The sequence below is a fragment of the Macaca thibetana genome, chromosome 16, assembly GCF_024542745.1.
Source record: "Macaca thibetana thibetana isolate TM-01 chromosome 16, ASM2454274v1, whole genome shotgun sequence".
Classification (NCBI taxonomy): Eukaryota; Metazoa; Chordata; class Mammalia; order Primates; family Cercopithecidae; genus Macaca; species Macaca thibetana.
The window spans coordinates 32,391,416-32,414,311 of NC_065593.1; the positions used below are offsets into that span (position 1 = coordinate 32,391,416).

At 41.5% G+C, this 22,896-nt stretch overlaps 2 protein-coding genes across 2 annotated transcripts in view; both read right to left on the minus strand.

The window, feature by feature from the left end:
- Positions 1–22,896, minus strand: part of TADA2A (transcriptional adaptor 2A) — a 556,520-nt gene that overhangs the window by 472,462 nt on the left and 61,162 nt on the right. The window lies entirely within an intron of this gene.
- The window catches only part of AATF (apoptosis antagonizing transcription factor), a 111,810-nt gene that overhangs the window by 40,237 nt on the left and 48,677 nt on the right, over positions 1–22,896 (minus strand). The gene's annotated exons all lie outside the window — the stretch shown is intronic.

The window sequence follows — 22,896 nt, forward strand, 5'->3', positions numbered from 1 at the left end:
GTTACCACGCAAGGTGGGAAAAAGAGAAGGAACAGAACCACTTGGCCCTTCTCCATTATCCCACACGGCCAAGTGACTAACCACCTCTACCATCCACCTCCGCTCGCGAGAAAAAAGAAATTTTATTCTTTGGAAAAACTGAACCACAGAAGTTCCAGAATAGAGGATACCAGGCAAAGAAGGCTGGAATGAGGTACAAGGGAAAAGCTCTATGTTACTCTCTGAAACCTCTCCCTTTCTCCCACCTTATTTGGAGAAAGCTAACAGCCTATTCTATAATTTCCTAGTTAGGAAAGCAGAGGAGCCTTTTCTGGAAGAAACTGAATGGTGTCTGCCCTCCCACCACCAAAATTAGATTTTGAAGTTGCTATGGTCTTCTGCATGTGTCCCCCAAAATCCATATGTTGAACATACTTAATCCTCAATGCAACAGTATTGGAAGGAATGGCCTTTGGGAGGTGATTGAGTCACACAGGCTCTGCCCTTGTGGATGGGATTAGGCATCCCTCTAAAAGGGCATGATGGAGGAAGTCTGTCCCTTTTGCCTTTCCACCTTCTGCCACATGAATTCCCTCAGGAGAATTCAGCATCAAGGCACCATCTTGGAAGCAGAGAGCAGCCTTCACCAGACAATAGAAACTGCCAGCTTCTTGTTCTTGGACTTTACAGCCTCCAGAACTGTGAGAAGTAAATTTCCATTCTTTTAAAATTACCCAATCTGTGGTATTTTGCTATAGCAGCACAAACAGATATATACAAAACAAAGCAAACAAATACAAATTCTGACATCCAAGGCTACTCTAACAAAGAAGTCAATTCACAACATAATTATATTTAAAGAAGCCAAAAAGCTCTGCCCAAGTTTCAGAGATTCCAAATAATAAACTTTAATGCTTTACTCTTAAATATGAACAGACAGTTAAGGATCACCTGCATCTGAGGGAATCCTCATGCAGAGACCAAACAAGTAGAAAAGAGACTCGAGGAAGCAATGCAGAGAACAAAGTAAATGCTTAAAAAGGAGAAAAAAAACTCCAAACTTACAATGAATATCCCAGAAGTGGGAGAGGGTATACTTTGATAAGAGCAGGATGCTGTGAAAAAGACTAAAATGAAAAATTAAACACTAAACAGAAAATTTTAAAAAATCCAACAGAAGAACTTAAAGATGAATGAAAATCTCTGATATAAAACAAAAAGCCAAAAAGCAAAAAGATAATATCCCCTTGTTTATTTGCAAGACAAGACAAAAATTTAGAGGATAATCCAGAAAGTCAAACATCTAACAAACAAAGGTTGGGAGAAAATGTTTGAAGCAATACTGAAAATTTTCCAAAATCATAGAAAGAACAGGAATACACCTGCAAAGACCTAGTGAAATGAATAAAAAAGGGCCTTTGTCAAGACACGTCATCATGAAATATAGAACACCAGAGGTCAAGAGAAGATCCTAAGCAGTTAAAGAAAAAATAGGTTACATATAAACAGGGTGACCATATGTCCCAGTTTACCAAGAAAGTCCCAGTTTACACCTGTTGTCCTAATATGTTGTCAGGCTAGCACCTTACATGTCCCAGTTTTGATAATAAATTATACAGTCACGCTACATATTAAAGAATGGAAGTCTGAATGGGAAAACACATCTCAATAGCAAGAGCAGATAGCAGAGGACAGCAAGGTACCTTCAAAATTCTATGGAAAATGACTTCCAGACTCAAATTCCACATACAGCCGCCTTATTATTATTATTATTGAGACAGTCTTGCTCTGTCACCCAGGCTGGAGTGCAGGGGTGCAGTTTCGGCTCATTGCAGCCTCTGCCTCCTCAGCCAAATTATTAACCAAGTATAATGAGAGTTACATAAATGCATTTTTCAAACATGTAAGGACTCAACAATTTACTTTCTATGTACTCTTTCACAGGAAGATGTACTTCAGTAAATGAGTATACAAAAATCAAGACATAAGATATTAGAAAAGAGAGGTCTAACTCAGGGAAGAAGCAAAGGCAAGTCCCAGGAATACAGCCAGCAGGCCTGGTGTGCAGACATGCCAGAAGAGTCCAGAGAGCTCTAGGATGAGGTCTCAAAGGGGCAAAAGCAGAAGAGAGGTGCAAAAGGATAGGTTATTTTATATATTCAAGGCATGTGGAGTACACAGGGTAAAACAGCAATAGTTACACAGAAAACTAAGCAAATCTTTTAAAAACAAGCATTATTAGCCCTAGGAAAAAACAAATTTGTAAGAAAAATGTAATCATAATATAGCGCTTGCTCCTATAGTTGGGATGTTTGTCCCCTCCAAACCTCATGTTGAAATTTGCTCTCAATGTTGGAGGGGCCTAATGGAAAGTGTCTGGGCCATGGAGGTGGATCCCTCATGCATAGATGAAAGTCCTCCCTTGGTTGTGGGGAGTGAGTTCCCGCTCTATTAGAGCCCAGGAGCTGGCTGTTGAAAAGAGCCTGGCATGCCTCAGTCCTCTAGCCTCCTCTCTTGCCACATGATCTGTGCACATGCCAGCTCCCCTCCGCCTTCCTTCATGAACAGAAGCAGCCTGAGGCTTCCACTTTAGAAGCCCAATCTTCCCAGGAGCAGAAAAGTGAGCCAAAGAAACCTTTTTTCCTCAAAAATTACCCATTCTCAGGTATTCCTTCATAGCAATGCAGAACAGACTAAGACACTTGAGAATAACATTTACTTGTAATAATAATGTAAACACTGACTGACAGTCATCCTAGCCGATATGATACATTCTCATTGCAGCTTTGATTTGCATTTCCCTAATGGCTAATGATGCAAAGCATCTTCCTGTGCTTACTGGCCATTTGTATATCTTTACTGGAGAAATGTCTATTCAGACCCTTTGCCCATTTTAAAATGAGGTTATTTGTCTTTTTGTTATTGAGCTGTAAGAGTTCTTTATATATTCTAGATACCAGTCCCTTACTCATTTCCCTCCTGTAATGTCTTCTCGCTTTCTTGATAGTATCATTTGAAGCAGAAAAGTTTTTAATTTTCATATAGTCCAATTTTTTCTTTTGTCATTTGTATTTTTGATTTGTATCTAAGAAACCATTGCCTAACCCAAGGTCATGAAGCTCTACTCCTATGTTTTCTTCTAAGAGGTTTATAATTAATAGCGCAGCTCTTATATTTAGGTCTATGATCCATTTTGAGTTAATTTTTATATATAGTGTAAGGGAGGGGTCCGACTTCATTCTTTTACATGAGGACATCCAATCATACCATTTGTTAAAAGACTATTCCCCACTGAGCTGTCTTGGCACCCTTGTTGAAAAACCAAGTAATTTTAAAAGCATTTTGGCTTTATGACCACATATTCCTTGGCTTTCTGAATTTGTGACCCAGAGTTATTGATTCCTACTTTTTAGGCTTCCACAGTTCATAGCCACAGATGCTTGAGATGGAAAAAGCTTGGGGCAAACCCTCTATCGAACTTACTTGGCCTCGCTGAGTCAGGGTTCCTCAAACTGCCTCACTGGGAGATACAAAATCAGACTCAAAGGATTGAGTTTACTTTTCCTGTAAATTCCCTCTCTCTCCCACAAGAATTCTTAGTGAAAATATATCTATTTTTGCTCTACCTCCTGCTTTACCACTTTTTTGGTTCTCAGCTCCCTAGTATTTCAAGTTATTCCCAAAAGGGCTGGGCGTGGTGGCTCACGCCTGTAATCCCAGCACTCTGGGAGGCCGAGGCAGGCAGACCACTTGAGGCCAGAAGTTCGAGACCAGCCTGGCCAAGATGGCAAACCCTGTTTCTAGTAAAAATTAGCTGGGCATGGTGGCACATGCCTGTAATCCCAGCTACTAGGGTGGCTGAGGCAGGAGAAATTGCTTGAACTCGGGAGACAGAGGTTGCAGTGAGCTGAGATTGTGCCATTGCACTCCAGCCTGGGCAACAGAGTGAGACTCCAACTCAAAAAAAAAAAGTTATCCCCAAAAGAAGTCACTTGCAATTTTTATACACCATATTTGAGGCATACAAAAAATAAACTGCATATACTACAATTTCAAATAGTTGGGAAGGAATTACTATACATACCTATAGTACAAAATTGGCACAAAATGACCCACTCCCCAACTGTATGTTCCCACTCCACGTTGCCCATTCACTCCCGAACAAACAGCTCCACCACCTAATATTTCTGCTTCCATTATGCTACTCAAACAACCTGTGCTAAGGTCTCAAGATCTCCATGTCTAATGGGCATCTGGCACTACTTGTCCTATTAGACTTCTTGAAGCAGCAACTGACAATGGATGTTCTCACCTCACCAAAACACTCTTTTCTTGGTATCAGTGAGGCATTTCTCTGCCTTTACTCCACATTCAGTCAGCCCCTCTAGGCAGCCATTAAATGCCGCCACTCCTCACGACTCAGTTCCAATCTTTCTTCTCTTCTCATTCCACAGGGTTTCCCCCCAAGAACTTCCTTCTGTTCTCAAGGCGTCAATGACCTAAGAGTTATCCCTGGAAATTCCTCTTCCCTTACATCCAATATCTCATCTATCTCAAGTCTTATATTCACGAATTTGTCCACTTTTCTCCATCTTCACTGCCTCCACCCAGTACTATCATCTTCGTTCACCCCATACTTTTTTTTTTTTGAGGCAGAGTCTCGTTCTGTCACCCAGGCTGGAGTGCAGTGGTGCTATCTCTGCTCACTACAACCTCCACCTCCCGGTTTCAAGCAATTCTCCCACCTCAGCCTCCCGAGTAGCTGGAATTACAGGCGTGCGCCACCACGCCAGGCTAGTTTTTGTATTTTTAGTAGAGACGGGGTTTTTCCATGTTGATCAGGCTGGTCTCGAACTCCTGACCTCAGGTGATCCACTCGTCTTGGCCTCCTAAAGTGTTGGGATTATAGGCGTAAACCACCATGTCCGGTCCTCATACATATTTTTTGAGTACACTGGAGAAACAAGAATAAAAGAGACATGGTCTCACCTGAGGCAGTGTAATGATTTCCTCTCATTTACTCTTATCCCTCCTCCATTTTTGTTTCCTCATTGTACTCAGAGTAGTATTTTCAAAAAGCAAATGTGTCAGGACATTTAACCACTAGGTCCCTTGTACCACTAGGCCCCTTGTCTACCTCTCCAGTCTAACCCACCTTCCGCCTCTGTGTTGCAGTCCCACCAGGCTTCATTCTGTATGTGAAATGCTCTGTGGGCCCTCACACCAGAGGCTGTTTCTGCATATGCACTGTGGGAACAGGCTTCGCTAGCCATTGACCTCCCACGCCTCCTCCTCTACTCATTTGTTAAATCGCTTCATCATCTCTTCCTGAGAGAAACCTTTCTTAACCACAGCTGCACTCACACACACGCACCATACTTTTGCTGTTCTTACTATACATTGCACTCATGGACTCCCTGATGAACGTCTACTTCCTCCCCTTGCTGACTGTGTGCTGTGTGACAGCAGAGACTCCATCTGAACACAATCGCCACTCCATCCCCTGCAGGGACCCCTTGAAGGAGCTAGCTCCATATATACACAGAGGGGAAAACAATTATTATTATTATTATTATTTTGAAACGGAGTCTCGCTCTGTCGCCCAGGCTGGAGTGCAGTGGCGCGATCTCAGCTCACTGCAAGCTCCACCTCCTGGGTTCACGCCATTCTCCTGCCTCTGCCTCCCGAGTAGCTGGGACTACAGGCGCCCGCCACCACGCCCAGCTAATTTTTTTGTATTTTTAGTAGTGACGGGGTTTCACCATGTTAGCCAGGATGGTCTTGATCTCCTGACCTCGTGATACGCCTGCCTCGGCCTCCCAAAGTGTTGGGATTACAGGCGTGAGCCACCACGCCCGGCCGGAAAACAATTATTTCTGAGAGAAAATACCAAATTTGTGTTTGCTTTATCATTTCTCCCACCACACACACATACCGTTTCAGTGTTTTTACACAAAAGGAGTCAATATACAATAACCTGGCTCTAATCCAGGCTACTATTATCTACCTAGGAATAGAGAAACCTATCTATTTTTCGTCAGTTGTTTTTGAACATATCTTTGCCATTGCCATTTTCAATGAAATGACTTCCCCACACAATATTCTTCTCACAAGTCTTACATAGGCCAGGTGACCTACACAACAAACACATAGACTGGTCTATTTAACAAACCTGGATGGTTTTAAGTGGATGAGAATTATCTTTTCCCCCCAGCCCCCATTCCAAGAGTACTTGAATTTAAAACAAACAAAAAACATTTAACTGGGGCCAGGCACAGTGGCTCACACCTGTAATCCTAGCACTTTGGAAGGCCGAGGTGGGTGGATAACCTGAGGTCAGGAGTTCGAGACCAGCCTGGCCTACATGGTGAAACCCCATCTCTACTAAAAATCCAAAAAAAAAAAAAATTAGCGGGGCATGGTGTCAGATGCCTGTAATCCCAGCTACTTGGGAGCCTGAGGCAGGAGAACCACTTGAACCCAGGAGGTGGAGGTTGCAGTGAACCGAGATTGCGCCACTACACTGCAGCCTAGGCAACAAGATTGAAACTCCGTCTCAAAAACAACCAAGACCCAAAAACCAAACCAAAACAAAAAAGCCATTTAACTATTTAAACTCATTCTTTGACTATTAAAATGATACAGACCTACGCTCCCTCTTTCCTAAAGGAAAAGGTCTATATAATTTTAGATATAGACCTCCCTCTTTCCCTCGCTCCCAACATTTCCTAAAGGAAAAAGTTGGTTCTTCTCAGGAAATGAGAGCAAGTACATCTTTGGTGCTTCCTCTATACTCCCCCCAACCCTTAACCTTTCCTGTAGTCTCTTTAAGTTGGTCCTTTTACTGCAAGACAGATGTCTTGACATCTTTGTAATAAAGGTCTGAATTAATTTCAGTTACAGTTGTGTGGTTTTAGAGACAGGGCCTTGCTTTGTTGCTCAGGCTGGAGTGCAGTGGCATGATCATAGCTCACTGTGCCTTTGACCTTCCAAGTTCCCACCTTAGCCTTTGGAGTAGCTAGTACTACAGGCATGCATGCCCAGCTAATTTTTTCTAGTTTTGGTAGAGATGGGGTCTGTCTATGTTGCCGTGGCTGGTCTTGAACTCTTGGCCTCAAGTGATCTTCCTGCATCAGCCTCCCACACTGCTGGAATTATACCGGATGAGCCACGATGCCCAGCCTAGTTACAGGGTTTTCTATTTAAATATCTTTTATCTATGAAATAGGCTTGTCAAATTACAAGTTTCCATCTCCCACTCTCTAAGATCTAACGCTTCTAGGTATGAATTTTCTCTTCTGTGAAGTGTGTACTGCACAGTTCAATCTAAGTGTAACTATCTGCCAAAGAGTCTGATTTACCTGTCTTGAATTCCAGCTCTGCGCTTTACTACCTGTGTAGTTTGAGACAAGTTCCTTGAGCTCCCTGAGATTCAGTTTCCTCATCTTATAAAGTGGTAATTATACCTCACAAAGTTGTTTTGGGACTTAAAAAGATGATAAAAGTAAAGCACTCAGCAAAACATTAGTATTCAATAAACAGAAATATGGTGAACATCAGATCATCCTCATAGATAATCCCTAAACCCCATTTAGGGTAAAATAAATCATCTTCCACAGCTAAATTGCCACAGCTGCTAACAAACAAGTACAGTAATTCAATTTTCCTTTCTACTGATTTTCAAACATAGGTAACAAATAAGAGTGAAAAGATAAAAATATAACAATAAAGAAAATCCACAAAAATAGTAAGTCATACATTTTAAAAGTACGTTATTGGTTATAGGACTTTTCCAAACTAGACCATGAGAAACTGGAGCAAAAGTCATCCTCTCCTTTATCATTTATTCTGTTTGAACTATCCACGATTCTCCTTCCCTGACCTTCAGCTCCCCCACAATCCCCTGATTACACAATTCCTTTATATAGAAGGCCTCCTCCCAACCTCAGAATATCTAAAATGCTGGCTTTCCTTCTTTGAAAGCCCAGATCAAATGCCACGTCCTCTTCCCTGGAGCCTTCTCTAATTCCCTGAAACTATTACTTTTCTCCCTCTTCTGAATTCTTCAATACACACTCACCAAGCATTTTGGTTATTTATGTTTATGTCATCTTGCTTGCCTGACTATAAGCTTCTTGCAGACAGGGGATACGTCTGACTGAAACTCTCACCCCAATACCTGGAACTCCACCACTGCCTTTGCATACGGTGATCATTCAATAATATTTCTAAGGGCTGGGCACAGTGGCTCATGCCTGTAATCCCAACACTTTGGAAGGCTGAGGCAGGGGGAATCACCTGAGGCCAGTAGTTTGAGACCAGCCTAGGCAACATACTGAGACCTTGTCTCTCCAAAAAAAAAAAAAAAAAAAAAAAATTTAAATTAGCCAGGTATGGTGGCACACACCCATAGTCCTAGCTACTTAGGAGGCTAAGGTGTAAAGATAGCTTGAACACAGGAGTGTGAGGCTGCAGTGAGCTATGACTGTACCACTACAGTCCAGCCTGGGTGACAGAGTGAGACCCTCTCTCAAAATAATATTCCTAAAACCAAAGAGTCAAGTAGCAAGCAGTCTTCTAGATCTTGTCAACAAGCATGAAAAGCAGCCACCTTTTGCAAGGGGAAGTGCAATATTTACAATAATAATACAGGGAAGAATGAAAGGAAATCAGGATGTGCGAATAAGGTCTAAGAAGCATCTTAATACTAAAGTTACAAATAGTCCACCTTTGGTTACTCAAATAGAATGTATAGCTAGAGGCTACCACTGAAGAAGTTAGCCTAATTCTGCCTCACTGCCCTCGGTCTTTAAGGATTTGATTAGTTTTTCCACTTTTTGATTCTGCGTTGCAGCATGCCTCCACTCTGGAGCTAGTGCTAAGGCCTATGATTTGGAAGAAAGGATAAATTCATTCATTGAATAAAGCAGTACTATTTTCTCAGCACAAGCCCTAAAATACCTCAAAGGCCATAATATTTCACTAAGCTTGGCCATTTGGGTTAAAATTTATTAGTCAACACAGAAAACTTTCTCATCAGACCCCATATATTCCATTAGGCATGATATATAGTGTCTCCCAATGTCTAATTATTAACTAGAAGTGTAAGTAAATCACTATCAGTATTAGGCCCTGATGAGTGAAGACAGAGTAAGAATTAAGCAATTCGAATGCTAAAGAACTTCTTGCCAATTTGCTTTTCTGTTTCCAACAAATAAAAGGAATTTTACAAGGACTAAGTGACTGACTTATGCAATTCTTTCCTTTTTTTTTTTTTTTTTTTTGAGATGGAGTTTTGCTCTTGTTGCCCAGGCAGGAGTGCAGTGGTGTGATCTCAGCTCACTGAAATCTCAGCCTCCCGGGTTCAAGAGATTCTCCTGCCTCAGCCTCCCTAGTAGTTGGGATTACAGGCATGCACCACCATGCCCAGTTAATTTTGTGTTTTCAGTAGAGATAAGGTTTCATCATGTCGGTCAGGCTGGTCTTGAACTCCTGACCTCAGCTGATCCACCCGCCTTGGCCTCCCAAAGTGCTGGTATTACAGGCAAGAGCCACCACACCTGGCCCTCTTTTGTTCTTTTTTAAATTTAAGGAAATCTTTTTTTTTTTTTTTTTAGAGACAGGGTCTTGCTCTGTCACTCAGGCTGGAGTGCAGTGGCACATCATAGTTTACTGTACAGCCCCGAACTCCTGTGCTCAATTGATCTTCCCACCTCAGCCTCCTGAGTAGCTGGGACCACAGGCGCAAGCCACCATGCTTGGTTAATTTTTTTACTGTTTATTTTTTTATAGAGATGGGGTCTCACTATGTTGCCCAGGCTAGTCTCAAGCTCCTGGGTTCACGCAGTCTTCCCACCTTGACCTCCCAAAGTGTTGGGATTGCAGGAGTGAGCCACTGTACCCAGCAAGCCACGCTTTCTAATCCATACTAAAAGTAACAATGTACGGAAGGTGCTGTTGTTTAGATTTTCCAAGAGCTCCCACTTCAAAAATTCTGCCCATTGGTCACTAGATGGATGTCTTGGTGTGTACCTCCCCCTCCATTTATAATAAAGGCAGGAAGAAGGGTTATAGATCCTCTCGGATACCAGCTCAGTTACTATTTTTTAGCATTCTTTATTTAGCAAGGTTTCTTTTACTATATGTCATTTATGTTTAAAGAATAAAGAGGAAGTCATTCTGAACTAGAGAAGGATTCACAAGTAAGAAACTGAAAGGGTAGTACTAACTGGTATTCTGTGATTATGTCCCTTAAGAACCAAAAGCCTAGCTGAAATAAATCTCTCCCTATATTTCCAGCATTCTCCCTCTAGCCTTCAGATGCCAATAATTCTTCAGCCCCACCAGAATCAATAAACCATCAATCCTGTCACCTTTTCAGCATCCCTCTTCCTCTCGTCCTGTGCTCACTTCCCCCCTTACCCAGGTGAATGAGATTCCAGAATCCATCAGGATAATCACCCCCGATATATATCCTGAACTCCCCTGCAAGCTGTCCCTTTGTCATACAGACCCACAATCCCTTAGGGATAGATGTATCTTGGAATTCAGAATGTTTCATATTTTAGAAAGGTAATACACTGCATATGTCATAAATGTGTCCGCAGAGTCTGGGGCAGCACCCCAAAGTCAAACACAAAATTTCTGTAGCAAAATATATTTTCCCACATAAATCTGATAAGTAAAGCCTATAAATAGCTTCATACTCATTCAGATCAGGTGCTGCCACCACAACAGTTTGCCAAACTTACCAAAACAAACAAAAACTACGAGTTTTCAGATTTTTAATCTTGGAATTGTTGGCATGGGATTATTTACCTGCTGTGGCAAAACCGCAAGCCATGTTAAATCTCAGTACCTGCATCCACATGGATGAATGTTGTGAGAGAAAGACCAGATCTTGCAAACTGGCCTCACTTTCATATCATTACTAGTAACCTGTGGGTCTTTTCGGCTACCTGACAGTGCAACTACGCGTTCCTAGTCCATTCACTCTCTGAGGTAACTTTTTCTTACCCTCTCTTTTCTCAAACCTCCATCTCCTCCTACATCTTATCACTCTCGGCTCCTTCATTGATAAAAAAATGTCATAAAATAACATAGAAGCACTCACATGAGGACTCTGCACATGCTCTCACCCCTTACCTCCCTGCAACTATACTCATACGTCCTGCCTTCCCTCTATCCGTCACACCAACCCCTCCTTACTTGTATACTGACCAGCAATTCTTACCTCTTTCCTGCAACATCCATTTTTACCTCTCTACAGGATCATTTCCATTAACATACAAAATATATCTCCTATCTTAAAACTCTCTCTCAAACCTTCCAGCAGCTGTCCCATTTCTCTATTCCCATTACAGCAAACCTCCTCAAAGCTGTCTATAATCACTGTCTCCAATTTATTTCCTCTCATTCTTGCTCTTGCAACCTCTGCCTCCCAGGTTCAAGCAATTCTCCTGCCTCAGCCTCCCAAGTAGCTGGGATTACAGGCACCCGCCAGCATGCCTGGCTAATTTCTGTATTTTTAGTAGAGATGGGGTTTCACCATGTTGGCCAGGCTGGTCTTGAACTCCTGACCTCAAGTGATCCACCTGCCTCAGCCTCCCAAAGTGCTAGGATTACAGGCGGGAGCCACCAAAAAAAGTCTGGCTTTTTTTTTTTTTTTTTTTTTTTTTTTTTGAGACGGAGTCTCGCTCTGTAGCCCAGGCTGGAGCGCAGCGGCCGGATCTCAGCTCACTGCAAGCTCCGCCTCCCGGGTTCACGCCATTCTCCGGCCTCAGCCTCCCGAGTAGCTGGGACTACAGGCGCCCGCCACCTCGCCCAGCTAGTTTTTGTATTTCTTAGTAGAGACGGCGTTTCACCGTGTTAGCCAGGATGGTCTCGATCTCCTGACCTTGTGATCCGCCCATCTCGGCCTCCCAAAGTGCTGGGATTACAGGCTTGAGCCACCGCGCCCGGCTTTTTTTTTTTGAGATGGAGTCTCATTCTGTCGCCCAGGCTAGAGTGCAGTGGTGCGCTCTCTCTTGGCTCCCTGCAACCTCTACCTCCCGGGTTCAAGCGATTTTCCTGAGTAGCTGGGAGTACAGGCGCATGCCACTATGCCCTGCTAATTTTATTTTTAGTAGAGATGGGGTTTTGCCATGTTGCCCAGGCTGATCTCAAACTCCTGATCTCCAGTGATCTGCCCATCTTGGTCTCCCAGAGCGCTGGGATTACAGGCATGAGCCACCATGCCCGGCCTCCTCCCATTCTCTCTTGAACCCCCTCCACCACTCTACTAAAAGAGCTCTTGTTGGTCAGATGTGGTGGCTCGCACCTGTAATCCCAGCACTTTGGGAGGCTGAGGCAGTCAGATCACTTGAGATCAGGAATGTGAGACCAGCCTGGGCAACATGGCAAAACCCCGTCTCTACTAAAAATACAAATATCAGCCGGGTGTGGTGGCGCATGCCTTTAGTTTCAGCTACTCGGGAGGTTGAAGTGGGAGGATCACTTGAACCTGGGAGGCAGAAGTTTCAGTGAGCCCCACTGCACTCCAGCCCTGGTGACAGAGTGAGACCTCGTCTCAAAAAAAAAAAAAAAAAGTTCTTGTCAAGGTCACCAATGGCTTCCACATTGCTAAAACCAAGATCAATTCTCTCTCAGCCCTCGTCTTACTGGATCTACCTGCAGCATGAAGATTTACTCCTGTTTTTTTTTCTAAAAGTTTAATAGTTTTAGCTCTTACATTTGGGTCTATGATTCACTGTAAATCAACTTTTGTGTAGGTGTGAGGGAAGGCTCCATCTTCATTCTTTTGCATGTGGATATCCAGTTGCTCCAACACCACTTGTTAAAAAACAAAACAAAAAACTGTTCTTCTGCCCACTGAATCGTCTTGGTATTCCTGTTGAAAGTCAATTAACTATAAATGTAAGGGTTAACTCCTGGACTCTCAATTGTATTCCATCAATCTATATGCCTAGCCTTATGCCAGTACCACAATGTCTTGATTATTGGAGCTTTGTGGTAAGTTTTGAAACTGGAAAGTGTGAATGCTCCAACTTTGTTTTTTTTCCAAGATTGTTTTGGCTATTTTGGGTCCTTACATTTACATACGAATTTTAGAATCAGCTTGTTAATTTCTGCAAAAAGAAAAAAAAAAAGGCAACAGGAATTTTGATAGGGATTGTTTTGAAACTTTAGATCAATTTGAGGAGTACTGTCATCTTAACAATGTTAAGTCTTCAATCCATGGGCATGGGACAGCTTTCCATTTATTCAGGTCTTTAATTTCTTTCAGCTATATATATATACACACACATATATGTATTTTTTGATACGGAGTCTCACTCTGTGGCCCAGGCTGGAGTGCAGTGGCGCAATCTCAGCTTACTGCAAGCTCCACCTCCTGGGTTCACGCCATTCTCCTGCCTCAGTCTCCCAAGTAGCTGGGACCACTGGCACCCGCCAACATGCCCGGCTAATTTTCTGCATTTTTAGTAGAGACGAGGTCTCACCATGTTAGCCAGGATGGTCTTGATCTCCTGACCTCCTGATCCGCCCGCCTCAGCCTCCCAAAGTGCTGGGATTACAGGCTCCCAAAGTGCTGAGATTACAGATGTGAGCCATCGAGCTGGCTCTTTCAGCAATATTTATAATGTTCAGTGTGTTAAATATTTCATCTTCTCGGTTAAGTTTATTCCTAGGTATTTTATTCTTTTAGATGCTATTGTAAATAGAATCATTTTTCTAATTTCCTTTTTAGGTCACTCATTGCTGGTATACAGAAACACAACTGATTTTTTGTGCATTCATTTTGTATCCTACAACTTTGCTGAATTCATTTATTAGTTAGCTCTAGTAGTTTTTTGGTAGCTTCTTTAGTACCCTTTTTTTTTTTTTTTTTTTTGAGACGGAGTCTCCCTCTGTTGCCCAGACTGGAGTGCAGTGGTGCTATCATGGCTCATTGCAACCTCCACCTCCCAGGTTCAAGCGATTCTCCTGCCTCAGCCTCGCGAGTAGCTGGGGTTATGGGCGTGCACCACCATGCCTGGCTAATTTTTGTATTTTTAGTAGAGACAGGGTTTCACCATGTTGGCCAGGCTGGTCTTGACTCCTGGCCTGAAGTTGATCTGACTGCCTCGGCCTCCCAATGTGCTGGGATTACAGGCATGAGTCACTGTGCCCAGCCGGTACTTTCCATATATAGGATCATATCATCTGCAAATAAAAGATAGTTTTACTTCATCCTTTCCAATTTGGATGTCGTTTCTTTTTCTTGCCTAACTGCCCTGGTTAGAACCTCTAGTACGATGCTGAATAAGTGGCAAGAGCAGACATCCTTGTCTTGTTCCTAATCTTACGAGAAAGTATTCAGTTTCTGGTCACTGAGTACGATGTTATTTGTGGTTTTCACAGATGCTTTTTATCAGGTGAGGAAGTTTCCTTCTATCCCTACTTGTTTAAAAATGTTTTTATCATGAAAAGATGTTAAAGGCTTTTACTGTCTCTATTGAGATGATCATATGGTTTCTTTCCATATTCTACTGATATGTTATATTACATTGATTGATTCTTGATGTTAAACTAACCTTGCATTCCTGGGCTAAATCCTTCTTGGTCATGGTGTGTAATCCTTTTTATTTTTGTTTTGTTCCTTCCTTCCTTCCTTCTTTCCTTCCTTCCTTCCTTCCTTCCTTCATTCTCTCCCTCCCTCCCTCCACCCTTCCCTTTTTCTCTCTCCTCTCTGTCTCTCCTTCTCCTTCTTCCCTCCCTCCCTCTCCTTTCTCTCTCTCTCTCTCTTTTCTTCGTCTTGCTCTGTTGCCCAGGCTGGAGTACAGTGTCACAATCACAGTTCACTGTAGCCTCGACCTCCCAACCTCAAGCAGATCCTCCTACCTCAGTCTCCTGAATAGCTGGGACTACAGGCATGACCCACCATGCCTGAATAGTTTTTTTGCTTTTTATAGAGAGACGGGGTCTCCCTGTGTTGCCTAGACTGGTCTCAAACTCCTGGGCTCAAGCAATCCTCCCACCTTGGCCTCCCAAAGTACTGGGATTACAGGCGTGAGCCCCTGTGCCCGGCCTGTAATTTCTTCTCTGCGATGTTTTAGTCTGGTTTGGGTATCAGGATAATACTGACTTCCCCCCCCCTTTTTTTTTTTTTTTGTGGGAGGTAGGCAAGAGACAGAGTTTCATTCCGTTAGCCAGGCTGGAGTGCAGTGGTGTAATCATAGCTCACTGCCGCTTCAAACTCCTGGGCTCAAGTGTCTCCTCCTTCTTGAAACACTTTCTTTACATGCAACCTGGAAAATCACTCTTCCTCTATTCTCTCTTACATCACCGGTTGCTCCTTCTTCATCACTTTTGTTGCTCCTTCCCATCTCCCCAATCTATAAATGTTTGAATGTTCCAAGACGTGGGCTTCAAATCTCTTTTTCTCTCTATCTTCATTTTCTAGCTAATCTCATTCAGTCTCATGGTATTAAATGCAATCTATATGCTGATGGTTCACAAATTTATACCTTCAGCCTGGACCTTCCCATGAACTCCAAAAATATATATATAACTCCTCAACAACTCCACATGAATGTGGCAGAAGTATCACAAACAATATAATCTGTAACCAAAATAAAGCCAACATAGGTCCACAGGGGTTGGGAAGAGGGGGCAATATAACCAAAACCGAGCTCCTGATTTATCTTCCAAACTAGCTTCTCTCACTTTTTTCTCAACTCTGTAAATAGCAACTTAATCCCTCCAACTGCTCAGGCCAAAAACCTTAATAGTCATTCTTGATTACTCTCTTTTCATATACCACATACAATCCATCAGCAAATCCTGTGTCAGCTCAACCTTCAACATAAATCCAGAATCCAACCAATTCTCTCTTCCAAAACCACCCTAGTTTAAGCCACTGCCATCGCTTGCCTGGATTATCACTGGAGTCTTTTAACTGGTCCCCTGTCTGCCACCTTGCCCCCTATTCTCTTGTGTCTACTCTTAACACAGCCATCAGTGACTCTTAAAATATGAGTCCAATCATATTACTCCTCTATATTCAAAATCCTCTGGTAGTTTCCCATCTTAGCCACATCAAAGTGTTACAGTGGCCTACAAGGTCCCACAGTACCTGGCCTCCCATTACCTCTGACTTCCTCTCCTACCATCCTCTTTCTTGCCTACTCCCCCACTGACTCCCATGACTCTGGCCTCCCTGATTTTCCTGGAACATGTTAGCCTCTGTTGCCTCAGAGTCTGTGCACTTGCCATCCCCATTGTCCCTAATCCTCTTCCCCCAGACAACTGCATAGCTCTGTTTGTCACTTCCTCAGGTCTCTGCTCAAAATATCTTTATCTCTGAAATATCCTAAATTAAAACAGTAACCATCACTTCCCTATCCTAGGGCTCGCTTTCACCATACCCAGTTTCATCATTCTCTACTGCATTTGTTACAATGTAGTTCCCTGTTTCATTCCACCTCTAAGCTAGAATGAATGCTCATGAGGGCAGGAACTTTGTTTTCTTCCAGCCTCTAGCAGTTCCAAGAGAACTTTCTGTGGTAATGGAAATGTTCTACATTTGCACTGTACAATACAATAGCAACTAGCACATGTAGTTACTTAGCACTTGAAATATAACTAGTGTGGCCAGGCACAGTGGCTCCAGCCTGTAATCCCAGCACTTTGGGAGGCCGAGACGGGCAGATCACAAGGTCAGGAGATCGAGACCATCCTGGCCAACATGGTGAAACCCCGTCTCTATTAAAACTACAAAAAAAAATTAGCGGGGCATAGTGGCGGGTGCCTGTAGTCCCAGCTACTCGGGAGGCTGAGGCAGGAGAACGGCGTGAACCCAGGAGGCAGAGCTTGCAGTGAGCCGAGATCGTGCCACTGCACTCCAGCCCGGGTGACTGAGCGAGACTCTGTCTCAAAAAAAATAAATAAATAAAAGTAAAAAATAAAAGAAATATAACTAGTGTGACTGAGGAGCTGAACCATTTATTTTATTCTATTTAAATTAATCAAAATTTAAATCTAAACAGTCACATGTGGTTACTACATTAGACAGCACAGCCTAGGATAATAGTTACTCAATAAATACACAATAGATACTCAAATATTTGTTGAATGAATGGAAGGTAAAAAGAAATATGACTTTTTTCCTCTTTAACTTTTTATTACAGAAATTTTCAAACATCCACAAAAGTAAACAATAGCAAAATGAACCCTCTTTTACCTGTCACCAATCTGAAGGTTCTTCTGCCCTGAAATAAGAACAGTAGATACCAGCAACTCAATCTGGCTTCCAACAATGATTACATTCTTGGAAAATATGTAATTTGTATTATCCAACGTTTATGTCAAATAGCGCCTCGTAAGGTCTTTTATAAGTTATAGAGAAATTACTGTAGAATTAGATCAGGTGTATGTTGAGGGGTAAACCAGTAGGCTAATGAATGCTTGAGGCATGTTTGTGAGAACGCTAGAGAACCACATGTGCATTTTTATATCAAATACCTGACTGCTTTTTTCAACATTTTCTCCACCTTAATTTTATTAAAGTCACACTCTTAATTTTGTGACTACACAGATCTTCACTCTTGTTAGGTAACACAAACTCTTTGGGCAGGGATTTTGGTCTTACTAGCCTTTATAAAACTAGTATCTGGCATAATAAATGTTTCTGTTGTTGTTGTTAGAGACAGGGTCTCACTATATTGCCCAGGCTGGTCTTGAACTCCTGGACTCAGACAGTCCTCCTGCCTTGGCCTCCCAAAGAGCTGGGACCATAGATGTGAGCCATCGTGCCCAGACTAATAAATGTTAACTGAATAAAGTTTATAACTGTATAAAAGTGACACTTGTGAATTGTCAGAGTGCTAAAAGATACAGTAGATCTCCAATTTCCTAAAAAGATATAGATTTGAAAAGAAAATTCTCAAAGGATTTTCAAACTTGTCCAATCAGAAGGGAGTAAAATGTGTCAGAAAGAAAATCAAACCGGGAGCAAGAACACAGGTTTCAATGTCCTAATTCACTAAGTGGGTAACTCTTACAACAGTCATGTACTTCCTTCAGGCTACATTTTCTGCACCTGTAAAAAGTGAGTTTGGGGCCGGGCGCGGTGGCTCAAGCCTGTAATCCCAGCACTTTGGGAGGCCGAGACGGGTGGATCACGAGGTCAGGAGATCGAGACCATCCTGGCTAACACAGTGAAACCCCGTCTCTACTAAAAAATACAAAAAAACTAGCTGGGCGAGGTGGCGGGCGCCTGTAGTCCCAGCTACTCCGGAGGCTGAGGCAGGAGAATGGCCTGAACCCGGGAGGCGGAGCTTGCAGTGAGCTGAGATCCGGCCACTGCACTCCAGCAAGGGGGACAGAGTGAGACTCCGTCTCAAAAAAAAAAAAAAAAAAAAAAAAAAAAAAAAAAAGTGAGTTTGGACTTGATGGTCTCCAAAGATGCTATCCAACTTTAAGATGATTATGCTTTATCTAGATCCACAATACATATACATTATTTTTTTTTCCACAAGTTACTGGGGTACAGGTGGTATTTGGTTACATGACTAAGTTCTTTAGTGGTGATTTGTGAGATTTTGGTGCATCTATCACCTAAGCAGTAGACACTGTACCATATTTGTAGTCTTCTATCCCTTGCCCCTCTCCCACTCTTCCCCCGCAAGTCCCCAAAGTCCACTGTATCATTCTTATGCCTTTGTGTCCTCATAGCCTAGCTCCCACATATCAGTGGGAACATATGATGTTTGCTTTCCATTCCTGAGTTACTTCACTTAGAGTAATAGTCTCCAGTCTCATCCAGGTCACTGCAAATGCTGTTAATTCATTCCTTTTTATGGCTCTGTAGTATTCCATCATATATATATATACCACAGTTTCTTTATCCACTCGCTGATTGATGGGCATTTGGGTTGGCTCCATTGTTTTGCAATTGTGAACTGTGCTGCTATAAACACATGTGTGCAATTATCTTTTTCAAATAATGATTCTTTTCCTCTGGGTAGATACCCAGTAGTGAGATTGCTGGATCAAATGGTAGTTCTACTTTTAGTTTTTTAAGGAATCTCCACACTGTTTTCCACAGTGGCTGTACTAGTTAACATTGAAATCGGCAGTATAGAAGTGTTCCCTGTTCACTGCATCCACATCAGCATCTACAGTTTTTTTATTTTTTTATTATGGCCATTCTTGCAGGAGTAAGGTGGTATCGCACTGTGATTTTGATTTGCATGTCCCTGATCATTAGTGATGTTGAGCATTTTTTCATGTTTGTTGGCCATTTGTCTATCTTCTTTTGAGAATTGTCTATTCATGTCTTTAGCCCACTTTTTGATGGGATTTTTTTTTCTTACTGATTTGAGTTTGCTGTAGATTCTGGATATCAGTCCTTTGTCAGACGTATACAGTGTGAAGATTTTCTCACAATACATATACATTTTTGAAGATGCCTATAAACTTCCCCTTTCTTTGCTAAATCATTTTTTCTATACATTACTTTTAAAGGAGCAACACATTAATACCAAGACCTCATGCCTACTTTAGAGAAGAGGTAATGTCTCCATTTCTTGAGGAGTGCCAAATTCTATACTTGAGGCTACTAAAATACTGCTGGGATCCTGTGTTTAATTTACACTCAGTCAGCTGACACTGGGCTTATTAGTACAAAAAGGGTAATTTTGGCCACATATTTGCCTAGCAAACTCTCCAGGTACCATTTGTGTTTGAAAAAGTTTCTTCAACACTTTTAAGCCAATTCTTATCTCTTTCCTAGGTGGCCCCTTAAAATGTACTGTTTTAGGCTTTGTTCTGAGGTTTTACCTTTGTTTAAACGAAGTGGTAGTACTAAAGTCATGCTCTGATGTTTTTTAAAGCAAGAAAGCTGCAAGAAATGAGGGCCAGTCAGGTGCACCTTACCTTGATGCTCCTGTTTGATGACATTTCTAGACTTTGCATTTAAAATGTGGCTTTTGCTTCCTGTTCTGTGCAGCTTCCACAATAGTGAGCTCAAGCTAGCAACCAAATGCTAATATTGATGACATACCTGGGTCTAAACACTGACAGATATACAATGGCAGCACTATTGGTGGAAAATGTCTTAAAGAAGCAGAAACTACCATGTAGTGCCAATAAAATGCTTATACATGGTATATAAATAATCTTGCTGTTATTAAAACTGAAATTTAATTGGGTCCTGGTATTTGCTTTGAGTTGTTTTTAATACAATTACTATGCCCCAATAAACCTAATGCCATGCTATATCTTCAATCATAATTTCAATTTTAATTAATTAATTAATTTATTTATTTATTTTTGAGACAGGGTCTCACTCTGTAGCTCAGGCTGGAGTGTAGTGGTGTGATTTCGGTTCACTGTAGCTTCGACCTCCTGGTCTCAGATGATTTTCCCACCTCAGCCTCCAAGTAGCTGAGACGTAGGCAAGCGCCATCACATCCAACTCATTTTTTTTTTTTTGCATTTTTTGTAGAGATGGGGTTTCGCCATGTTGCCCAGGCTAGTCTCAAACTCCTGGACTCAAGTCATTCACCCACTTTGGCCTCCCAAAGTGCTGAGATTATAGGTGTGAGCCGCCATGCCTGGCCAATTTTAAAATTTATGTACTTCATATATAAGTCCTCTCTAAAATAACTATAAATATCTATGTGTAGTTAAGTTTCATCAGACTTTTAAGAAACATTATCCAGATCTCAAATAACAGCAACATCTTAAAGTGAAACTAAAAACAAAATAGTGCCCTGAACAGAAGACGTGAGTCCAACAACTCATTCACAGAGGCAGGTTCAAATCAGACTTAAAAACATGTTATTAACCATCAGTTGAATCACTGGAAAGATACATGCCAATAGTAAGAATATCATCCTGCCAGGCTGAGCACTGTGGCTCACACCTGTAATCTTAGCACTTTGGGAGGCTAACGTGGGCAAACTGCTTGAGCCCAGGAGTTCAAGACCAGCCTGGGCAACACGGCAAAACCCTGTCTCTACAAAAAATATGAAAATCAGCTGGGTGTGGTGGTACCTGTTTATAGTCCCAGCTACTTGGGAAGCTGAGGTGGGAGGATTGCTTGAGCCCAGGAAGTCGAGGTTGCAGTGAGCTGAGATCGCACCACTGCACTCCAGCCTGGGCAACAGAGTGAGATCCTGTCTCAAAAACAAACAAACAAAATAAATAAATAAAACAAGAAGTATATTAAAAAATTATCGTATCACCATTAACATAAGAGTAGCTTGAGACATCTCTTATTCACACTGAGACCTAAATGCATACAATTCTACCACATCACCTGTCCATATTAATCACTCACCAATTTAATTAAAGTCATGTCAGAAAGCCTGCCTCTTCTCTATTTCTCAACATTATCGACTTTTAATAGTTGACTGAATTAGTAATTACTTGTTTATGGCATTATCAAATGTCTTAGATACAAAAGTTCAGCATGTGGCAAGGTCAGTTATAGGCATGTCCTGATGGCAAATGAAAGAAGAAATTTAACCCATCAAAGTGGTCATCAAAAGAGCAAAATCTATTATGCCGTTCTCTAGATACTCTTGGCTAGATTCAAAGTGACAGGACAAACCAGATCAAAACTAAACAGAGCTAGAAGCAACATACAAAATCCTAATGAACCCTTAGAAATCCAGGTATTGATCTGTCGACATCTAAGCTCAATTAGTCCTTTCAGAACAAAATATCTCATGAAGTGACAAGAAACTAGTTTGCGATCTGGGATATGAAAAGAATAAAACCAGTCACTTTATACAGCTTATTGCTAAGTGCAGTTATATCACAATATGAGGATCTTGTGAGGATTAAATCAAGACACATGCCAAATACCTATCTACTTAGTCCAGGGACTGGCACGCCACTAGTGTTTAGCAAATCCTGGTCCTTCCCTGATTCTTTAAAAACTTAGGCTAATCAAGTCAAAGATCATCTGATGGTTTAAAAAAATAAAACAAAACAAAAGCCTTAAATGGTGATACACACAACAGATCTGAAGAGAACTAAATGTTATAAAGTAGCAGATAGGATCACGACAATAACAAACAGACACTGAAAACATTTCTGAATGGCTCATCCTTCGTGGTCATTTACAACCTTCATGTTTTGTGAAACTGCCTTTAGGAATGCGCTTTGACAAGAAATAGGCCAAACTGTAAAGTAATTCTATTTGGAAGTAAAATCCCGCAATGCTTTTCTGAAGCAGGTGAACAGTTTATCTTGTAAAACCTTCACTATTGGCTATACTTCACGCTTTCAGCAATTCCAGTTTCCAAACAAACTGGTAACAAAACTATAAAGCTAATTTTTTCATTAGAATTGTTAAGTAACAAAAGTTCAATAAATCATTTGCCTTCTAAGGAAAAAAAATTACTTTCTAACACAAAACCCTTTTTCTGGTTCTATTAACATAAAGCTTATTTATTTACAAACTGAAAACTGTAATACTACAGTGAAATCTCTTTATGGCTCAAGAATGAAATATTTAAGAAATAAAGGTATGGAAACAGCAAGACTTGGTCTAAGAAGTCCTGACGTTAACTACCAGTGTTGCCATTTACTATATGATGTCAGAAGGTTACTTAACTTCTCAGGGTCTGTTTCCTCTAAGGTTCTTTTCAGCTCTAAAAACGATAAGATTATTTAGGATATCAGATACTATCTTCTACGGCCCACACATATACATATGTATGTATGTACACACACATATACATACATATATACATGTACCTTTATTAAATAATACAAATATATTTTGAAAGTTATGGTAACTTAAAGCCCATTAAGAAACAAAGAATGAAAGTGTGAATGAGTATGTGTGTGTAGAGGGGGAGTGTTCTGACCCCACACATCATTCTCAGTAGTTAGGGCATTTACACAGCTTCAAGATAC